At 43.2% G+C, this 16,629-nt stretch overlaps 1 protein-coding gene and 1 long non-coding RNA gene across 4 annotated transcripts in view; one reads left to right on the top strand and one right to left on the bottom strand.

Annotated features, from left to right (window-relative positions):
• Nucleotides 1–787: 787 nt before the first annotated feature.
• On the bottom strand, nt 788–1,534 carry LOC130606883 (uncharacterized). Its single transcript, XR_008974098.1, has 2 exons — nt 1,330–1,534; nt 788–955 (listed from the first exon to the last, which is right to left on the bottom strand). It is a non-coding gene; the product is annotated as an uncharacterized LOC130606883 (long non-coding RNA).
• A 1,218-nt stretch (nt 1,535–2,752) lies between these two features.
• Nucleotides 2,753–16,629, top strand: part of SERTAD2 (SERTA domain containing 2) — an 82,144-nt gene continuing 68,267 nt past the window's right edge. The window contains exons 1-2 of one of the 3 annotated variants that reach the window (XM_057423486.1): nt 5,797–6,267; nt 6,333–6,434. The gene's annotated coding sequence lies outside the window, so the exon portion shown is untranslated. Of the gene's footprint in view, nt 2,768–5,796; nt 6,435–16,629 lie in introns of those variants that run through there. The other 2 variants (XM_057423488.1, XM_057423485.1) reach the window with 2 other exon arrangements.

The raw sequence follows: 16,629 nt of genomic DNA, 5'->3' as shown, positions 1-16,629 counted from the left end.
ATTGAGATTTTAAATGTAAAAGCCAAGATCTTCATATAATTGCTTCCTTGCCAGCACTGGCCCTGAAGAAAAACTGCTGTATATTGGGAAAGCTGCAGTACTGTGATGATATGAAATATTACCTTGGCCGCTGTCTCTGGGAGCGTGCGCGTGAAGCCCCTGTAGTAGGTTGTAGCAGCAGAGCAGGATGATTGCTTATAGACTTTCACCCTCCAGAAGCAATTGTGCCCAAATTCATGAGCTCGATTCCTGTCTCAATTCCGTTAGAATATTGCTGTTAAAGAAGATACAACTACAAAAAGACAATCATCTACCCTGGAAATTCCCACCCCTCTCAGTTCTTTAAAGATATATATATATATATATATTTATGTCTCTACCATTCAATGGTAAATGCTCTGCTCTTCATTTTATTTGCCAAATTGCCCAGAATCTGATGCACATCCCTCATTTGTGCAGCATTCAGAAGCACAAATCAGCATGTGAGCACTGCTGAGGGTTGCAGAACCTTGCAAGAATTCTAACCTCTTACTTAATGACAGACCTTAAATTCTCTGCACTTGCTATCAATTCAAATACAGAGATCACTTACAAAAGTCGTTTATTATTCCCAATGATTAGCTGAAATGAATCCCTTATGCCAAGGTAAGAGTCTTGGGTTTCAATAGAAATAGTCTGTGGCAAACAAAATGCATGTTCGTATTCATACATTTTAATGCACGCTGCCAATCACTCAGAAGAGCAGCAAAACGCAGTATGTGTAAAATAAAGAGCAACAGAAGAACAATAGAGTGGATTTGGTTTATTCTCATCCAAGCGCAGTTAAAGCAGCAGCATTTGCAATAGCAGAGCTCAGCAGATTCCAACAGGAAAGGAAATATTAGTCAACAAATCCTTAGAGTTTTCTGAACTTGCCAGTCAGGGTGGAGAAGGCTTCAGATGCTTCCAAATCAGACTGAAGAAACAGGGAAGATGGGGTAACTAAATGACTTTATTTTCTCAATATTATCTTAGATATGAAGGATTAATGGCTTTATGAAGCTGTTGGATAATAGTCCCCTGCCCAAGGAATTCTGCATGTAAGAAACTTCCTGGACCCTCCACACCATGAAGGCAGGAGAAACCCCAAGGCATTAAGCCAGGTATCTTTCACAGTGGTCAGGGGTAAAACTGTAGCGTATTGCAGCTAATTTCTTAACATTCACTGTATGCCAGTGTGAGATGTTCAAGAACAAATAAGACCCCTCTTCTGCTCTTTGATGAAAGAAATAACCCACTCCTACGCTACTAAATCTGTCTACCACCACTTTATGTTTGGGGCTTTTTTACCTTCTTCCTTTTTCTCCTGACATGATAACCTTGCTGGTCTTACTTTTCTTCCTTTCATATTGGAGCAATGTGAGTAGTGCCCACCCTGGCTTTCTTGCAAGACGCTACAGACTATAGGGCAGCTGGCAGGATGATGCCTTAGATGCCAAAAGGCAACTCTGAAGGGCTTTTTTTTGGGTGTGATTTACCATTCCTGCTTCAAATGAGTAACTGAAATCTTCTCTTCAGCAACCTGGATCTCAATAAAAGCAAGCCGGAAAAAAATTGCAATTAGCCCCATTATTTCTAAAGAGAAACCCAACAAATTATTGCAGGTTGTAGTTTTTCAGCTCTTCAATTACTGCGGATGCCAAACTAAGAAAAATCTGTATTTATATCGCTCTGTCCAGGGAACAAGTTTTTAAAGCAAACAAAACTGTTTATTTTTGGAGCCTGGGAGAATGCCAATGTAGTCCCTTATTCTGATAGCACTGCTTCATTAACTTACACCAGTTTATCAGGTATTTTATGCTTTTACTGAAAAAAAAACACCCCAAAACCCCACAGGTCCTAGTTTGTGTGTAGAGATGAAGGGGTGAAACACAATTTGACCACCTCATTTCCTTCACCGGGATTAAGTTTTTGGTAAGGCTCCAGTATTTGTTGGAAACTCCTAGTGGGCACTACTTCCTCACTCTACCCAAAATAAATTCATCCAATATTAATCATTTGTGAAAACAGCGTAGCTTTTTCACACCACTGATACCGTTCCTGTCAATTGCCCCCAGCAGCACAAGAGCCATTCCGCTTTGTAACGTGGCTGTCAGAGCTATTACTTTTATTCTTTCATTCATCTGGTCAATTTCTGACAACACGCCTGAACCCGAAATGCACTTTGTTCTCTAAAAACGTGTCAGAATAAAGAAATAAGAAAAGATGGGGGGAGGAAGTGGCAATATTCAGACTCTGAGCCACGACACCTGTCAAACACCAGCAAAACCCAACGTCCCACTTCCAAAGCCCGGGCTGCTCTGCGGAAGCCGAGGCTCTCACAGCGAGCTGGCTGCATCCAGACCCCCCTTCCCTGTCTCCTCCTGGCTCTTCACCTCCCACCCGGCACGCGGCCAGCCCTTCCCCGCCCGGTGCCAGCGGGGCCGCCCCGGCTTCCCCCGGAGCAGGCCCCAGCTCCCATCTCCTTCCTCCCGCGGGAAACGACCTTGGCTGCTCCGCGCTGCCCGGGGGCGAGCCGCTCTCCGCCCCGGACATCTCCCGCCCGACCGCCCCGCTCCACAGGCAGCCCATGGGCGAGCCCACTGATTCCCTCCTCTCCGGTTCACATTCCTCACCCGTGCGTTCTCCCCCCCCCCCCCCAACCTCTGACCCCCGGTCGCCCCCCGCTCCCCTCACCGCCTCCCTCAACAGTCCTCAACGGCGCTCGCCGAGGAGCCCCCCGGAGCGGGTGAGTGCCGGGCACGGCCTTCCCGGGCTCGCTCCTTTCTGCCTGCTGGGATGGGAGGGAAGCGGGGGTAAGGGGTGGGCGAGGGGCCGGGGCAGCCGCCGGTTGTGCGGGGAGGCGGGCGGGGGGAGCGCGGTTGCGGGCCGGCTGTCTCACCTGGCTGCCAACTGTTTGAAAGTTGGGGGCATTCGCCTCAGCGCAGCCTGGCAGTGGCCGCGGAGGCACTTTCCTCCTCGGACTGGGGGAAAAAGGGGACATTAAATATATATATATATATATATATAAAAAACCCGGCGTCGTTGCCACCTACAAATGCATGTCATGCTGCCGGTGACACGTTTGTCTGTAATTTCTGTTTTATTTCCCCCACTCCTGCTTGAAACTGCGGTTGAGGCTGTGGCAAAGGTTGATAGGAAGGGTAAGGGGCTCCCGAAAGCTGCCCGGGTCGAGCAGATCCCTCCAGCCCAGGCTCTGGATACTGTCCTAATGGAAAACCAGGGAAACCCACCTTTCTTATTTCAGGTGCACCATCCTCCTCCCCACCCTGCCGTGCCTGGATGCTTCGCTGTTACCTAGGCTTGACTTGGCGTGGCAGGAAAATGCGGGTGTTGTAGGGTGAAATCCGCAGTTTTGGTGGCTTGGATTGGTGCGGGGAGAGCTCAATGTAAAATGGTTATGTCTCTGTTTCATTGCTATCGATTTTTATTTCTTTTTCCCCTCCTTAATGTATTTTTAGCAACGTGAATGTGGTGTGCATTCGTCGTGTGCCATACGTTTTGAGTAGCTAAAATACAGTAGATACATGGAAAACCCCAGCAGCGTTTCCATACACAGTGCATCTGAAGCCTCAGTACTTTGCCTGGTTTAGTTATTAATATTAATTGCTCGATCTTTTGTAATTCATATCATATGGAAACTAATTGCTGAATTGAAGGCTTACCAAACCTCACAGTGCTCCAAAAATCATCTTTCTCGGTTATCTGAAAAATAAATCTGCTGAACTTTTGTTAAGAGGAAAGGCCAACATCGTTCTGAGAATCCTCCACGTAAAGTTTCTTTTTTCAAGGCAAGCACTCTTGTAAATAAGAAGTAGTAAATACGGCTTTAGTCAGTGACTACTTAAGTCTAGTCTTAAGTATGCTTAAGATCAGCAAATTTCTAGAGGAAATGAAGCCTTCAACACATCTTGTCTTCTTTCTATCTACAAAGAGAGGGAGGAAACAAAAAAAATCATCCCTGAGACTGATACCAAACAGAAAATCAGTCGTTATCCCAAAGAGTAACTTGGCCAATGTAACCTGAAAACTTATTAAATTGTTATTTTGCCCTTTTTTTCTTGGGGGGGGGGGGCGGGTCCTTGAGCTGTGGTCTCTTAAATCAATATGAAGTGGGCGTGCTTTCTCCTCTGGTACTAGTTTAGCAACGGTGTAACTTCATTAACTTTAATGGAGTGAATTTGCATTAATGTGAAAAGTAATCAAGAAACCCATGATTTTAGAAGGCCCCTATAGTAGTGACGTGACAAGCTCTGATTCCTTCTCTCATCAGACCCAATTACGCCACCCTTACTCATGCTGAGTGGTACTTTACTGCGCAAGTACTCCCTTCGATGCTCGTATGACTACTTGTGTACAACAGTACCGGTCCGGGTGAGGTAGAGTGGTGCTTATTTTTTCATAACTCTTTTTTATTTTCCCCCTTCCCTTGAAATAAGAATATATTGGATAACTACTTTTCTTGGGTGGCGAAGGAAACTTCTGAGGACTAAATGTAAAGGTGCTCTATTAAGTGACCGTACCAACCCCCTCCCCGTTTAAGGCTTATGTGCTACCAGTGAAACAGGTAAGTTTTCTGTGTGTTTAGCTTTCCCTTGTTGCTATGGAAAGTAGGAAAAAAATAGTTGAAAAACTCATTCTTGTCCTGAAATTCCTCTGTGCCTGAGGGAATCCATACCTACGTGTTGTGTTTGACTTGGAGTTGTTTTGGGGTTTTTTTTCTTCCCCTCCTCCAGACCCCCCCAAACAATTCACATTGAATTGTTTAAATGTTTTCTATTGAAATCACTGGCAGCAGGATCAGGCCCTCAGTTGTTTTTCTTTAAAGCAGTTGATAATGGCTGGATGTGAAGTTGTAAAATGATAATATTACCTGGTATGTCCACAGCTCAAATCCACTGTCTTATTACAATCTCAGAAGAAAGCTCTGGACTAAGCAGCCTGTAAAGAAAATATGTCTAACAAAGCACAGCTGACTTCTGCCTTCATGATCTTATTTATAAATCTCTTGAAAGTTTGCTTGATACTCTTCCAGAGCAAGACACATTTCTTTCATGTTTGTTTCATGTTTTCACTTCCTCCTATGACTGTATTCATAGCTAAGCTTTTGTGTCACTGATTGAGATGTTATTGTAATTAACATTAATTATGAAAACTAAATTGTTTTTAGAGGCTCTCTAAATCCATATTGATACTGTCAGCTTGTTTGGTGAACAAAAATCCAGACATTTCACCATTCTCAGACAAAATACATTAACTGGTTCCAAATTAATACACGCATGGGAAAGCATAGCAAAATTAAGCTGTTTTTAGCTCAAATGGTGCATTGACTCTTGATGGAGATGGTGAATACAGTACGGTTGGATCTGAAACATCAAGGCAGGGTAAACGGGGAGCAAGAAAGAGAATTAGGTACAGGCGTTCTGGGAGGGTGTTTACACTGCAGAGTTCCACCACATTCTTTCCAGATAGGCAGTACTAGATTAATTGGGCCAGATTCTGCAGTCCCTGATTGAGCAAAACTCTCACTGAAGTATGCTGGAGCTGTCTGCTTGGTTGCGGACTGCTGAATATGGTTGAGAAATGGAGAAAAATAACAGTGTTTGTCATTAATTATTCACGACATTTCAGATTCTAGACTTAGAGAAGATATCTTCCTTTAATTTGATTTAAAAGGTGTTCCAGGTGTTGGTTATTTTTAAAATGACAAACCTATTGAAATATTTTTGAAATATACATATTCCCTATAGCAATGGTAACATTTTATAATGTCAGTTATAGTGACATTCACGAAAGTCTCCATGTCTGATTTGGAATCGCCCCCTTGAAACAATTGTGAGCTGAGAAGGACATTAGAATCTCTTCATAGAAATTGTAATTGTTGCAATATTTATATGCTATATTGTTATATAGTCTCGGGAAGAAAAAAATAGGGGTGGGGAGAGTTTAAATGAGAATTTGCTGTCATGATACTGAATCCAAAAATAGATGCAGACTAGCAGATTATTCCCTGTCTTAAAAATGAAGTGTCTCTAATTTCCCATTTAAATAAGCAAAATTTGGTTTGCAGTTTGCTTTGGGTAATGAAAGGGTTTTTTTTTTTGTTTCTGCTTTCAGTGCAGTGGTCCTCTGGAAAGTTAGAAACAGTGCCCTGGGGCTCAGCGGAGTGGAGGGTGTATAATTATACGGAAGGCTCCATAGCATCAGTGAATTAGCATTAGCAGCTGAGTGAGTTTGTTAAGCTGTAGAGATGGCATTATGGAAATCAATAAAATGCTGATTTCTTATTGCAGATTCCATGTTAAAAGGAAAAGATGCTGTTTGTTTGTCTGCTTTTCATGTAGGCTTGCCAAACCATTAGTTGATTTGGAAAGGCACGTTTTTCAGTTCAGACAGTAAGTAGTCAGGGTTTTTTCTTTTTTAACTCTTTTAAATCCTTATTTATTAGATTGTCTTTCAGAAATCACACTAACATCCTGGCCTGCAAGTGGCTTCAATGGTGTCTGTTTGTCAGTAGAGGCAAGAGTGAAGGTCACTTATTTTTTCTTATGACATGCTGGTGTGGCGTTGTAGCCCTAATGCTGTATGTTCCTGACATCCCTGCTTCTGCTTTAAATTAGATTACCTCAAGTGTTTGGAGAGTTCTGATGAGATGCACTGAAATCCACGGTAAAAAAAATGAAAGAGAAATAGTGACTTTAACTGTTTTCAGAGATGTGAGTCAGGAGGGCTGATATTAATCACTGTAAGATCTGTAATATCCATTGGCCTTTATTTCTTTGTCTCAAAGCTTCTCCTGCTTTTATACCAGAAAGACAAGTAACCAGATCATTCATCACATTAAGTGCCTACAGAGAAATGACAGATCGACAGCCTTATGTTGAGTACTGTGTAACATGTATGATGCATTAAGTTCTGATCATCTATATAAAACATTTTAATTGGGAGGAACAGTAAACGGGAATGGCTGTTATCTAACCCAAGGACTTTTGTTTTTTCTTCTTCCTCACTGAAATTAAACTTCAGTTCATAATAAAATTCTTTTGTGTTAATACATCTGTATGCTACGACCCTTGATAAAATACTCTGAAACATTTTATTCAAGTAAAGATACACTAAGAGCTTTGGGGAAACCTGTCTGCCTTAGTGGTGGGCAGCATAACTAATGGCAGTCCAGTGGACTTTATGGAGCTAGGAAGGTCCAACTCAGAAGCTTCTCCAGGGACACTGTAGGGAGCATCTGTTTTGTGACATGTGAGCAGCGTATGTACAGAGTGCAGATACAGTGAGGCGTGCGGAGCATGTTCTTGTATTAATAGAAACAGTTCAGAATGCTGGATTTATGATGCAAGCAACAGTAAAGGTCAGCAACTTGGAAAATTAATAATATGGCTCGTGTTGACATTTCAGAGGGAATTCTGATGGGGGCGTGGTTCCAGTGAATGTAAACTCGCTGCTCCGGCTGCACAGATAAAATGGACAGCCTCCCTCTTATCTCTTTGGTAACCCAAACCTTTTTTACTGAGAGACTGGCAAAATTATGTGTGTGTTTTCCCTATGCCTTATTGTTTCTGTTAATCTCTAGAGCCAGTGAAGGCCAATGTCTAAGCTTTTAGTGCTCAGCTACAGCTTAGAAATGACATTCCGCTTTCTAATGATTATGAGCAGGTGAAGTCACAGGAAGGGTGGGGGAGTTGGAGTGACAGTGTGCAAGTGAACTCCCCATTCTCTAAAATACTTGCCTCTAGTTGTAGTGATCCACAGTGCTTCCTATCTCAGCATTGCCATGGGTGTCCAGTTAAGTTTAAAAACACAGGGGGAGTGGGAGTGGGGTGGAGGGAAGAAAAACGGGGGATGAAGAGCTCTCAGCTGAACACAAACCCTTTTTAGCTCCTGTTGTGTGAAACAGGGAAGAACCCAAGAAATGATGAGGATAAAGTCTTTCATAACTGCAAAATTACAGCAGTAATGGTGACTCTGAAAAAACCAGCTCCTAGATAGAGAAGGCATTGTAGTCACTTTGCTGTCCTTTCCTAAGCTGTTACTGATGTGGTTAAAGCATTAGTTCTGAGAACAAGTGCGTTGAGAGCTTGATTTCTTCCTCTTCAAGGTTTAAAAGCCTATATTCATATCTTTGCTGTGGGGCAAAATAAAATACTGCTGTTTGATTATCCAAATTCAACATTCTCATTTTAAAAAAGAAAACAACCAACAAAACAACCAAAACAAAATGCACCCTAGTTTATGTTGAAATGAAGTTGTTCAACAGATACTCCTGTGGATGCCTTTGTCACTCTTGGTTATCCTTTTTGGTTTTCTTTTTTCTAATAGTCTTTTGATCATCTGCTTTCCTTCTTTCTGTCCCGCTGAATTCCTTTTCTGTTAGTTTTGATTCTCCACTTCTTTCCAGCCAATTTTCTCCCCATTTATTGTTCTTTCTAGTTTTAATCAAGTACCAGTGTTGATGCTTGCTTATAGAATCACATTAACAGCTCCAAATAACACTTCTCTATGCAGGGTACAAATAAATAGCAACCGAGCGTTCCTTAAAAAGCTACAGTGGGAATGTGAAATCTGGGGGATCCAGCTCCTGATTTTTGTGGCCCACACTTCTTGGTTTTGGTATGGTGAGTGGTTGTGCTGCTGTCATGTTGAGGAATGAGATGCCAGTAATATTTAGTGTTCTTTGCCCTTGGCAAAGAAAAGGTTCACCATTGCTGACCCATAGTCCAGAAGGAAAATGTGAAGGGAGAGCCTGTTGGAGGTGTGACATGAGTTGGAGCAGTCATCCTGAAGGAGTCAGGACCACAGCCAGAAATAATACCCAGGTGTCATCAGCTTCAGGCACGTGCCCTGTGCTGTAGCAAAGCAGGAGGTTTGCTGATTCTATGCTTTGTGGAGCTCGGTTTTATATATATATGTATATATATGTGTATATATATGTTCTTCTTGTTCTATTTTTTGTGTGTCTTCTCTGTTTTAGTCTTGTCTTCAGTATATCATGGCTACTCTTGACCTCTCAGACTGCATCGCAGGGATGTTATAAAGACTTACTGGGTTTTCCCTCATCCTGTGCTGGATGTTTGGCTGTTGCCAAAGAAATTGAGGTCAGAATCAGGGCTTCTTGAATACCATGCACCAAAAAGTATGTCTGTATGTGCTGAAGGTACCAAAATACTCTTTACAAAAAAAAACAAACAAGGTTTGTGGCGTTAAAAAAGCTAACATTTGGTTTGTGATGCAGTGTGAGAACGAAGGTATAAAATGAGATGGATTTTCTGTGGTGATGTAAAGATAAAAGGTGCAGCCTTTTTAGGAGAACCTTCAAACTATTAAACATTTTTAAAGGAATAACACGAATTCTTTGCTGAACCTGCTAATTTGAAGGATTTGAAGGTGAGCAGCCCTCCTTCCTGTGAGAATGAGCATATGTGATAGTAAAGTTCCTGAACAGAGCCGAAGTCTCTAGGCCTTGTGGTGGTGATGATTATTGCCTGATAGAAAGTGGAAGAGGTAGCAGCCAGATACGCAGTGGGAGAATGCCCAGGAACAGGGCATCCTTCCAGCATTCAGACAATCCAAAGAGGCTGATTTATTCCCTCTTTTCAGATATTTCAGTGCAAATTCTAGGGAAAGGCAGTGTCTGTCTTTTCACATTGGCAGATTTTTGTGGCATTTCCACCTCAGAAAGTCCAAAAGGGGCAGGGAATAAAATTAAAACCCCTCAGGTATAGTCTTCTACTCTCCCCTCTGCCGTGTTCAAAATGAGATACTCTTCCCTTGTTCAGAATAAAAGCTGTGATAATCCATTTCCTTTGCTGTGATAATCCATTGCCCGAATGTCCTGGTGGCATAATTTGGTTGTGGTGCTTGGACAGCTATCCTATCACTCCTATAAAACAACAGTGTTTGAAATGTTTTAATCCAAGAAATCCAGAGTTAAAATGCTAACAGCAGTGACTAATTGCATGCTAGTGAGTATTACTGTATCTTCCTGATTTATGTCCCTCATTGGCCAAGACAGGCTTGCAGATGAGCTCTTAACGTATTATTTAACAAGATGGTAGCGCTCTGTGTTTAAATTGCTTGTTGTTGTGGGCTCTTCTTATTCTCCTTCCTCACTGTGGGAATCAGATCTTCTTACTAGTTTTATGGGAAAGCCATAGCTCCTTCTGGAGCTGTTAGAGGATGAGTGAACAAACTGCACAGGGCTTCTTTCAAGAGCTAAAGAAGTAGCCTGTGCTACCCCAAAAAGCTGAAAATCCTTATTATCTCGGGGGCTTTTCTGTGGTTTCATTTTTCCTTTTATCTTTCCCTTTCTTCCCTGCTTGAACCCTGTTTCTGAAGGAGCTGGAGCTATAACCCAGCCTATCTTATATCTTTCCATTCGGAAGAAGGTTAAGGTGAGAAAGGTCTGCATTGGACTGCAGATGTTTTCTCTCACCCTTTTGTCATCCCCAAGTCTCACTTCTTCAACCTGAAAAACAGTGGAGGGAAAATTCCCACTTGAACACTTTTCCCTGTCTTTAATGAGGCATTAAGGAAAAATCCCTCTTCTACAAAGAGAGGAATACTGCAGGTGAATGCATCCATCTAGCACCCTTTAGGAAAGGGTCACCACCATGGGGCTGCTGCTAGGAAAGGTTGCCAAATCCCTATAGACTTTGCACCAGGCTGTTGTGAAAGCCCTATAAAATGAAGTTGTTGCATAGCCAGTGTGTGCATGCGTATTTCTGAAGGCTCTGCTGGATTTCTGCCATGCCACAAAACCCATTAGAATAATTTATAATAAAAAGTGGGGCATGGATTTCAGAAATGGATAATGTGCTGGGGGAAGGAGGAAGTGGGTGCCAGAGAAGGCAAATCTGAAGGTTTTCCTGGTCAGTGGATGTACCCCAAAGTGCAAATTTTCTGTCACTGTAGGGGAAGAAGCTACTGGCCTCACTTTTGTTGTCAGAGATAACTGCTGTATGCTTGGCTTAATATACATATTGCATGCTTATGCATTGCTGTTTGTTGGTTTACTTGCACTAGAACTCAGGATATTCCAGGTTCTTACGGATAATCTCTGCTCCAAAGACTTCACAAATATGAGAGAGGCCGGAGGAAAGTAAATAGGTGGGAATTTACAGGTTAGTACTGAGATACAGAATGACATTCACAGGGTGCAGGGCCCTTGAGAGGCATGTGAGTGTGTGGCAAAGGTGCTGTGCAGGTGAGGTGGGGAGGAGGATACCTGAATTGGCCTCCAAGAAGAAAACAGGCATCATGCAGGCAAGTGCTCTGACTGCTGGGCCTTCCATCCATTCTGCATTTATCAGCCATCTAGGCCTAATAAATGTGTGAGTTTTGGTCCCTGGTGTGTCTGGAAAGGAAAGAGATCCTTTGCTTTGCTTCTGCATTACAAGTCAGTCCTTGGTCAGTTTAGAGCTCTCGACACTTGATCCATCTCTTGGATGCCTTCCCCTGTATTTGTCATTGTGTGATGTGACAGCTGTGTAAGTGGAGTTATTCTGTCATGTTCTGTGCAGAGAAATGCTGTGGAAATGGGAAAGCAGGGGAATGAGGCACATGAGGTGTCTGCATGCAACATGATGCTTGACAAGGCCAGGGAGAAGTAGCATTGGGGTTTTGCATGTGTATTCCTTGGGGCAGAAAGTGTCATCGTCTTCAGTTCAGTTTCTGCTGCAATGAAGGCCCCTGAGCATGTCTGTAACACAAAACAGAAAGAAAATGTTTTCAGCCATCATCCTAGCATTGCTTATGTGTGTATGAATCATTCCTCCTCCATCTGGAAGGATGAGATGCAGAGATCTTTTCTATGGAGGTATCTAACATACATCCTCATAGCAGCCAGCAATTGGCATGACAAAAGGGTTACAGCTAGTGGCTGGCACTTTTCCCATCCAGCTTGCCACTGGAAAAATAATGCTTTTGCAATGTGCTGCTTCTTCAGGCACAAGTGTGCAGAGCCAGTCTCAGGACATGCAAACAGAGCAGTTGCATGTTGTTCGCTCTCGTTTGTGGTGCCTCCTTGGTGGCCCAAGCACTGGGAAGTGGGAGTAACAGCACTAAACTGGTTTTCTTTATTAGAGTGTGACATGGAATGGATGGAAGCAGTGGGGTATTCGTGGAATATCCCCAGGTGTGGGAAGAGGAGTAGCAAGGCATCTTGCGCTACCAGTGTAACACCAAGTGTGGGTGAAGACCTTGTTTTGCTTCTAACCTTGTATGCTTTGCAAAGGACAAGGCAGCATTTAGTAGTACTGAGTGCACAGGAAAAAAGGTCTGTTTTTTAAAATGTCATACATTGTTCATGGAAACTCAGTACGTTGTGTATATTCTGCCCTTCACTTGATTTGCAAGAAGACTGAGGCCCTGCCTCAACTAACTTAGTCCCAGGTGCTCATGTGATGTCAAGAAAGAATTTTGTATTAATTTCCCATCTTTTTGTGGAGGAGTGTTTAATGTGGTGTCAGAATGGGCAGTAGGAAAAAATGGGCCCCTTACTCTCAGTACTCTGTTCCATCAAACCTGCTAATCTTTGTTGCTGAGCATGACTGAAAATGTCCTCATCTTGCAGCAGTGCCCAGCTCAATGTGCAGTTCAAACCTAATTGTAGAAGCTGGATGTTCTTCTGAAGCTCCTTGAGGCACTCTTGAAACTCACCAAACATGTGTCCCTGGGATTGGATGTGCCTTTGCTGATTCCTTCTTCTGAAGGACAGTTGGAGATGAGGTAGAGGAGAGTTGAGGATGCACTGCCAGCCCTCAGGGTCTTTGGTGCATTTAATGAGCTGGTGTTTGGACCAGTTGTTCTCAGAGCTGGGACCAGCGGCACTCTCTGGGGAGTGCTGAGTGAACAGGAAGCCTCTCTGCTCCCCGTTCCTGCTCTGCATTTTAACCAGGGTCTGTTCTGCAAGGCAGGCTTACTTCTTCTGCAGGAACAAAAGTCATCTCTCCATCTTGCACAGGGTAGTCTGGAAGTTTAGGGCACTGCTCCTGCAAGACCTCAGCCTTTATTGGGATGGGTATGGAAGGGGGGGGAAACATCAGTCTACCTCAACTTGGGGTAGCTAAGTCCTGCTCTGCTGCATGGAGGATACAGGCTTAGGGCCACTTACGCTACTGCCTTGTGTATGAAGTGGGGAACTTTGGCTTTTTGAAGGACAGGTTCCTGTCTTTGTGCATGGATGGAGGAACATCCTTTCTGCTTCTTTGTGATGGTTGAGTTTAAGATGCAGCCCTGTTCTTAACATCTTTTGTTGGATGACTGCAGCCAACAACATTCTGAGCTCAGGGGTGTGAAGTACTGGCCTGTTGCTTAGTATGTTTTAGGTTTGGGGGAGAAGGAGATGGCCAATGGTGTTTGTAGGCTTTCAGCAGCAGAGTTCCTGTTCTGAGGTGAAATACATGTGCCCTTTTCCTTTGGAGTCCCTGCCTGTTGTGACTGCAGGCAGGGACTGTGAAACCCTCCTGCATTGCTGAAGCTGAACAGATACAGTCAGAGACTGTATCTCTCTGCTTCCTCCCAGAGTGCTTTTGGGAGGACACTTTGGAGCTGGGATGTGAAACCATGTCATAGAAAGACAGTGCTCTGGGGAGTGAAATGCTTCTGCGTATTAGGGCTCAGTGCTGGACTTTGTGTTTGGGGAGGGCTTTTCTTCCACTGTGTCTTAAGCTTCTGCTTTTATCTTTCCTCTGATATGTTATAGTCTGGAGAAGACCCTTCAGGCAGGGGTGCTTTGTTACTTCCATTAGCTTCGTGATTGCTGTTTATACTATAGTATAATAAACACAATTGGCATTCTGGCTTATTTCAGGGTGTGTGCTTGTGTGTGAAAAAGACCTGGATATGTTAATTCTGCCATCTTTCTTACCTGTGCCTGGGATACTGTCTGCCTATGATCTTTCCTGATACATAACAGCTATGGAAACAACGATCTTGATGCTCCTGGAAGCATTTCAGTAGCTTGACTTTGATAAGTAATACAATTGCAGTAGGGGTGAGGGGTGATATGTAGTTTCTTGCTTTGAAAATTGGCATCTGGATGCTGCAGAGCATGGTCAGCATGCAGAGGTTGTTCCACTGCATGCTTCACCTGCAGTGTCCAGTTGCAACATATGCTCCATGTATATAAATTCATCTCGTATTTATTTTGTGTGACAGGTCAGAGTTCAAAGTCTGGGGACCCGAGGCAGAAGAATTGCTTTGCTGTTCGTATGTGTATGCTCAGCAGGTATATTTTCTGCTGTAATGTGTTCAATATCTTCCAGTCTGAGTAAGCGGTGGGTATTTCCACTTGCTGAGAGGCTGAAGGCTATGTTCTCGTGACCTAAATTCCACCTAATGCTCTGTGCTTGAAGGCCAGGAGTCAGCTGGAAGGAAATAAAAGATACAGGGACTTAGGTGCAATTTAGAGCATGTGAATCTGGCTCCTCCTCTCTTGTGATACCACTGTGCCGTAAGCATCAAATGTAGGAAGCTAGTAGTGAATGGTCGAGGCCAGTGGCAGTATTTTCACTTCCCAGAGTGTTTCTAGACATTCTGAACTGCACTTGCCACCTCTAACCCAGGTCCAGTTTGAATTCTCAAGTTGATCCCATCGGTGTTAGATAAGCAAAGAACCTGATCCAAGCTGCTTATTCCTGGAAAGTTCCTGACATCTCGCAGCGTTTACCTTCAGGAGGGTAACCAGAGGGGTGGGGGAAAGGCCTGGAGCTATGATAGTGCCCGTGCTGGTTTCTGGCTTTGGGTTGTTTTCCTTGCTGGTTTTGTGGGTTCTTTTGTTTTTTCCCTTTTTAAGTCTGAATGCTTGCATGCATCTGTGGCCTGAAAGGACTAGGCTATGTTCTGTTACCTGTCAGCACCAGAGAGATGTGTTGAATGATGAAGATGCTTGGGCTCTCAGACATGGGGTGCTGGGGGTGCTTTGCAGCATTCCCAGTGTGTTTGGCTGTGGGGCAGCTGAGCCCTCCCAGGCTTGCTTGTGGCCATAAAGAGTGTGATCTCTCACTGCCCTGGCCCTGGTGATCTCTGACTATCAATCATCCTCTTCTCTTTTGGAAGAACTTTAACTTAATGAGAGATACATCAGCTTGAGTAATTTCTGTTTGAAGATTATAAGCTCTGTGAATACTGAAGAATATCGCATCCTAAGCTTTTGAGCAGTTCTGTCTGTAATACAGTGCTGTTCTTGGAATGATTTGTTTCAACTATAGGCCCTGTTTAAATAGAGTTATTTAAGTATATGTTGCTTGTCCTCATACATCAAAAAGTGAAGTTCAGTGAATAATGAGTTACCATGGGGCATCACAAGGAGATAAGAACTCATCATAGCTTTGCAATAGATGGCAATGTTATTAAAGGAAAAAAAAAGACTTTTTGTCTATAAAGCTTAATTGGAAAAGCCAGAAATCTTGAGTGGAGCTTTTAGCTTGCTGACCAACTGGAATATATTGTGATAAGAGCAGATTTCTGTGTGCAGAGGGTGTCCAAGGTTTTGACTGCTGCATGAGCAACACGGCTGTGATATATTTTCCTATGTGTGCCTTTTATGTAGATAAGCGACAGTACCTGATTTCTGGTCCTGCAGGGGAAATGTAATACCCTATTAGCGAACAGCTTTCCAAGATGCAGCAGTTGTCATTAAAACTCAGCAGTGGACAATGGAGCTGTATTTGGCAGGTGTGGACTTTCTTTTTTTAACTTAATGGCAGTGACTTGCAGTTATGTCATGCTGTAGTTTTAAACTGTGCAAGGCCGTCTGACTCGTTTATGTTCTCAATCAGGCTTTTAATGTGCACACACAAGAAACTGGTTTCTGGATTTCTTATCCTACGAGTTGGAGGTAAGGATGACCAGCCCTGGTGTACAGGGGTATCAGGCACTGAGTTCTGTAACAAAGCTACTACTCTTGAATTTCCCCACCTGCAGAATATAGGTCCATCCTACAGTTTATAAAGAATCTAAAGAGAAGTGATGTGCAAGATCCATGCCACTTTTCTTCCCTTTGTAGTACTTACTTTAACTTATTGCTTCCAGTAAGTAGAATCATTGTACTGCTGCTGTGGTCTCGGTGATAGTTAGCAGGACACCATGAGCTGCCCATCTGCAGCAGCTCTGCTGGAAAGGTCTGATCTGCAGGAGCCCTTGTTTGCTCTTAAGGATGAAATGCAATTGAGCATCTGGTGAAGCCTGCTCTATGGTAGAAATTAACTATAAATACGTACCTGGGGATTTTTAAATCATTAGGCTTAAATTGATTATTTTCGACCAGTTATAAGACTCCTAAAACCTGCATTTTCTCCTTCCATAAGAAAAATATAAGTTTGGTGGGCAAATGATATGGTGGCAATAATAATGCGTAAGGAGCAGTGTGAGGAAAAACACAACTTCCTGCCCTGTGTTGTTTCTCATCTTGGGTTGTTTTTTTTTTTTAACTTCCTAATTATGTGGAGTTGGGAGAATGAGCTGGTAGGATATGAGTGTTGCCATCCCATAATAAGAGTTGTGGTCATGGGTGCCATGCAAGCATGAAGCTTCAAGAGACGGTGATGTGTTTTGAGGACAGACCAGGAATAATTCAGG

Source organism: Pezoporus wallicus, unplaced genomic scaffold (genome assembly GCF_028554395.1).
Source record: "Pezoporus wallicus isolate ANWC-B61680 ecotype Strahan unplaced genomic scaffold, APGP_CSIRO_Pwel_v1 contig_4191, whole genome shotgun sequence".
Lineage (NCBI taxonomy): Eukaryota > Metazoa > Chordata > Aves > Psittaciformes > Psittacidae > Pezoporus > Pezoporus wallicus.
Note: the sequence above shows the minus strand (reverse complement) of the source record. Positions and strands in the feature narration are given on the sequence as shown.